The 6,182-nt window shown below is 30.5% G+C and overlaps 1 pseudogene; it reads right to left on the bottom strand.

Annotated features, from left to right (window-relative positions):
- Window positions 1-2,036: 2,036 nt before the first annotated feature.
- On the bottom strand, window positions 2,037-4,151 carry LOC102627483 (microtubule-destabilizing protein 60-like; annotated as a pseudogene).
- Window positions 4,152-6,182: the final 2,031 nt, after the last annotated feature.

The following is a 6,182-nucleotide window of genomic DNA, read 5'->3' as shown; positions in this document are numbered from 1 at the left end:
TTGTTCTTAAACAAATTCTTTGAACTTATCAGATTTCTATGGTGTTCAAACTCTTGACTTACCAATCAGATCATCTATAACTTATTGTGGCATCCTTACATACCAAGGTTCATGCTTTCATTAAGCATTGGGTCGCAGTTCCACTTAATTCTAAGTTTAGATTCGATCTTGGGGACTAAATTGATTAGGGTCGCACCAGTTCTTGATGAGGTTTGTATCAAGAACTTTCTTACGCAATTGAAATTTTTAATCAAGTGTGGGTCTCGAAGTTTTACCGCAGGGTTTGCATCAATTAGTAAGTAAGAGAGTTTTCCTAGATGTAAGCTTCAGAAGAAATTTACCCTTGCCTTGGACCGATGTTGACCGAGAATCACCAAGGTAAATAACTTCCTCTCCTTTTGTCACTAAAGTATAGTCAAAGAAAGAGCTATATATATGTTTAATAGCCTCTAGAATCAATCACCTGATCCTTGTTTCCATCATCTATATTCACCATAGAGACAACTACAGTAGCAATGGTGTCTTCTCCTTCTCCCTCAACATCAATAGCTTTAGGAGGATTTTTGTTGAGGCATAGTGCCCAATTTTTCCACAAATAAGGCAACGACCTTTCTTTTTGGTTATTTTAATTATGTTAAGGAGTGTTCTCAATTAGATTTACATTAGAATGTAATTCTTTAGCTTAATCAGATGCATCTCTAATTCCATTTCTCTCCTCAATCCCAATATGAATAATAGCATCTTCAAGACTCACTTATTTCTTCTTATGTTTCGTAGTTTTAATATAAACTAGATTCAAAGCATTCAGGGAGAAATACTTCCTCCTTTTTAAGATATTAACCAACAAATGACCAGACACATATTTACCATCTACTATACCTAAAGTGCAGAAAATCACCAATATAATATTGTTAGGTCCTAATAGCTTCAACTACTTATTTTTTGTTTAGTTTATAAAATCTCAAATGCATTCTTTATGGGTAATAAACATCATAGTAGAAACTACCAAGAGATTTCAGTATTGTGCACCCATGACTTTATTACCAGCATTCTAAGTCAATAATTCCCTGTCATAATGACTTTAGATAATTAGTAAGGTTATAAATGAATCAATATAACTCAATATAACAAAGGGCAAAAATGCAAAATTAAGCCAAGCCCCAACACATGCACGACACTTCATGCGGGTGAGGGGGATCCCACAAGGTGTAAGATTTTGGGTGCTAGCACCCAGTTAAAAGCTTTCCTAAATGGGATCCTCTTTTGGGCTTGGTTTCATGCGCTAGACCTCCTATTAATAGGCTTGTTGACACACCATATTTGGATTTTATATATAAATAAACTTGTGCTCTTTTTTCTTAACAATGTGAGATATTGGTATTTTGAAATACTAACTCACAAATCGAACACTTCTACTTTTGTTCAAATTATTCATTTAAGACCCACGACTATATTTAGTCTAATTTTAGGATTTTTTTAGTAATAAGCTTCGTAGAATACTTCTACTTCAGTCCAAATTATTCATTCAACACCATAACTACAACCAATTTATTGTTAACGTCCCTTCCATCTAATTCTCCATTTCTCACTTGGGGTATTATGGTCCCAAACTACTATCTATACATAAGTTGATTATCTTATTTATCTATTTAAATATGATTCATTCAACAAAAACAGTGTCACTATTGTAATTTTTAACATGAGCATGATTATGTCATCACTTATCATGAGTGTAACTCCTGAATTGACAACTCAGCAAATCAACACCCCATTATATTATAAGCTGAAAACCCATTTCAACGCAAAGACAATCCAAGAAAATGAAAGCATGTCTAGACAATCAATTTAGGACATGTGGAAAGGTTGAAATCTAAAAACAAAAATTGTATAGCTTTTATCAACAATTTACATTTTTATATTGGTTGTACGACTCTAATGAAATTTTGAACAAGTGTATCTACTAATTAAAATGGATCAAAACAATAAAATAAGATTTACTTTTTAATATTTTGAATACATTATGTAAAGTTTGCTAAATCAAAGAAATTTTGATAATGAAACAATCACCGCTAAAATTATCTATTCATATCTACTACGTACACTCAACAGTCTATCTGACAAATTAGCTGTGCAGCATAAATGCACAAATAACATTTATGAATACACAAATATTAATCAAACAAATGGTAATCTTATTAATTATATTATTTTAAGGGCTTCCAAGCATGAGAGTGCTCAAAATTGTAGATTTCATTATTAGAAATGCAACTCCAACAGTTGTTCGCCATACGGAAACTTGGCTCTCTCGGAACCGTTAATGGTCAAATTGATCTGCAAATTATAAGGAAAAAGACAATTATAAGGTTCGTACTTCTATTTTCATTAAAACCTATTCAATTGTTATCTATTTTTATTTTTTATCTGTAAGGTTAATTTTAATTTTAGTGAAATAAGAACATTATTTTATCCTTAAAAATCAAATTCGACAAGTATATTTTCAAAATATTTTAAATTATATAACAAATGAATAATTAGCACAAACTATAGGGACTAAATAATATAATTTATCCTCTCTTTAATAACAAATAAGATTTATAGTTGAGAATGGAAATCTTAATCTAACTAGTTAACTCAAATTAATTATATAGTAGATCTGCTCTAGATTATATATATAAAAACCTCTGGGGAAAGAAAGGTCTATCAAATAGAGGCATCAACTGGGCTCTTGGAATCATCTCCTTTCTCATCAATCGTATCTCTTCTTCTTCTATCATCTGCAAGATCATCCAATTGAAATGACAACTTAGACACAATGTTAAATTATATACACATACACTAACGAGAGAGTAGCTATACCTTCTGCAACTTCTCCACTCTCTTCCTTTGTACCTGCTCAAGGTATAGTTTTGTTGCAACCTGTGTGCATCAAAGAGGTTAGAAAAGGCTTCGACTCTGACCTAAATAGCAAGTTGATACATTAGAGTAAACTTATAATTAAATACATATATTGCATACTCACAGAATAGTTGAACATTGCTCGTTTAACAGCTCTTTGTTGAGTATGGAGTGTGAACTCTTGCGGCTTTGTGTTTTCTTTTGCCTGTTATTGAAGATAAATATGAATGCATGGGATCTATCTCTCAATTATACTTCAAAGAGAGATTCCAGGATTGATATTTGATTAAAATATAAAGAAGCCTACTTTATAAAGTTTGTTATTAAAATCTTTTGCCTGTCAAGAATTCCTTTATACATGATATATTGATGCAAAAAATCAAAGTGGCGATCTAACGGCTGTTATCTAATTCCCCAGATGAAAAATGGAAAAATAAAAATAAAGCTTGCAATGTAATATTTATGAAAGAGCTAGCGCTGCTATAAATGAATTATTGCATCATTATCACTTTGAATTTTTTAGGTTATGATAGAAAGAAGGTTCTGCTTTTGAATTCAGTTAAATTACTTGCAAAAAAAAAAAACTATTACAAAATCTTTTATGAAAGCTGTCAGTTTCAAATTGTACCCAATAATAATAAAAATAATGTATCCGCTATATTTTTTTCCTTTTATCGCAGTTGATAACCGCTGATCATATTAATTTAGAACGTATAAAATCCCCGAATTTTTCGTCAGCTATTAATGTGAAACTTCTGATGTGGATTCATTTATTTTAATTACATGCTTATTCAACAACTTTTAAAATAAATGGGCATGTGATAGGACTTTTTAAATTATGAGTAATAATGATATTTGGCCCCAACATTGTCCCACAAACAGTGTCTTTATAATATACCAACTCGGAGCACTGTATAGTTTCACTGTTTTTATCACTCCGATGTCAGCCAATATCATTAAATATTTTTCATTTTAGACTCGATTGGATTGCCGACGCGGCAATAAATTTGAATGGGCTTTTAAAGCTGGATAAAGTTTAATGTATCTCACCATTCCATTTGCTGTGGTACTCCACGATCCTGCAGATTGTGAACCAGCTTTGACAAACTTATTAAAAAAAAAGTTTAATTAGTAATTTATTCTACAGAAACCAATAGCCAAAATGGAGGAGTTTATTGACAGGAAGCATAAAAACCTTTAGTGCAGACTTGGTGCGTGCTTTCTCCATGTTAGGCTAGTTGCGACAATTGAACCACAACATTATCATAGAATCAAACTGAATTTAAAGGGCACAAAAAGACCAAAGTTTGGAGATTTGTAGCTGTCTTTCTTTCTGCTGGAACATCACCAGCATTTCCATTCTCTCTTGTACCAAACTTTCTGATTAAATCTCGCTCTCATGCTTGCTTATTTGTCATATACCATACTAATAAATTCCTTCAAATCTCTTCTTGCTTATTAAACAACGTACTTAATTTCTTGTTTCAAACTAATATAAGTAATCAAACCACTCAGTTATCTTCAATCAAACCCCAAGAAAAAAAAGTGACTAGAAAAAACTAACTACTGAGATAATTAATTTAGTCGTGTTATTAGAAATCAAGAAAATGTTCATACTCCAATTTTACATATCTTAGTTTGCAGGGAAAATGGACATAATTCTATTTAATTATTTGGTGAAATTAAGCAAAACTTTCTTATTGTTATAACAGTATTGTTATAACAGTATTAACTTTACTTATCCTTTTATTCAATGAAATGGGTATATTTGTGCTTAAGTTTCCAAAATTCTCTAACATGTATATGTTAAATATATCCCATGATACCATTACTGATAATATGAATTAAGAACTTTTTCAAGAAAACAGGGGAAAACAATAAAAATACTTTTACTTTTTTTTTGAAAAAAAGATTTGGACTAATTTTAAAGTTGTTTGATTTACAATTACGAATCTACTTACAACAACCTAAATTATTTATATTGTTATATAGCCTAAATTTTTATGCTAAGTCTGCCAATATTTATAGTAAGAAATCTATTGTAGCCAACTTAAATCATTTCTATTGTGACGCAACAAGCATTTATTTCAATTCGAGAAATATAACTTTTCCGATTAATATCACAATTATGAAAATAATTACCTACCCAACGTAATTATTAAAAAGGGTAAGAGTCTCTACAATTACAAAGTCTAAAATGTTTTTGAGAGTGAGTACAACCTGAGGGGAAAATCCTATATTTTGTATAAGTAAATTGAATGATGATATAGTTATAAACTCTTTTACAAATTTATTTTATTTTGATATGACATAAATTTATTAATTAGATGAAAATACAAAATAATAAAAAAGTTCATGTGACCTAAGAATTATGAAATTCAACCAATTACGTTATATCTTATAATATCTTATAAGTTTGTAATTGAGTAGGGACGAAGGCCTTAGTCGTTTGGTTAGTACAAGGGATATTAAATCCATCGGATTAGATCTATAAAGAAAACTTAAATTTGAGCATGGTACAAAGTGATCCAGGTAATCCAAGTACTATTGCTTTTTGGTTAATGTAATTATCGTCCAACTAATAATTTCCAAAGAGCGCCAAAAAGCGGCAAAAAGGTTGTTAACCACCCACTTTCAAGCATTTCTTGTTAAAGCCGTTATCTAAACCCTTGTTGCCTTTTTGGCTTTTTTACATTGTTTGGTCACGATTCGAAATTTATACAACCAAAATAATGCTTAGAATTTAAGTTATAGGGAATCACTTGATAATGATTAGCTCGTAAAACGACATAACAGAAAAAATAAATATGCAGCCCTTCTTAACTAATACATACAAACCTTTTTAACTAATTAAAGGAGGATTGAATAGATAAACTTCTTATAGTCTTATTCGGAGGAAATAAATTAAAGCATTTACACTTGTTTTTGAAGACCCCCTCTTCGTTCGTTGTAATACTTATTTTATACTCCTTTTATATTTATCAAATTTCTTGGTTTATTTTAAAATTTCTTATGGGAAATTTAACCTCTGCGATTGAAGATTTTCATTTAGTTTGTATTAGATAATACATTCTAGATGTTAGAAAAATGAATTTTAATTATCATTATTTTCTACCTTTTCACTTTTTTCTCTCAATCCCTTTTTCTTTTGTACTCTCGTTTTCTTTTTTTGTATCACTCTCTTTTGTATCGACATTTGATCCTCATACACTTGTCTAGGTGTTAAGTTGTTGTAAATCCCACATCACTTGGGTGCGCTGGGTCCTGGCCAGTTTATAAGTGTTGGG

This window comes from Citrus sinensis, chromosome 9 (assembly GCF_022201045.2).
Source record: "Citrus sinensis cultivar Valencia sweet orange chromosome 9, DVS_A1.0, whole genome shotgun sequence".
Taxonomy (NCBI): Eukaryota; Viridiplantae; Streptophyta; class Magnoliopsida; order Sapindales; family Rutaceae; genus Citrus; species Citrus sinensis.
The sequence above is the reverse complement of the archived record's forward strand: the minus strand, read 5'-3'. Positions and strand labels throughout refer to the sequence as shown.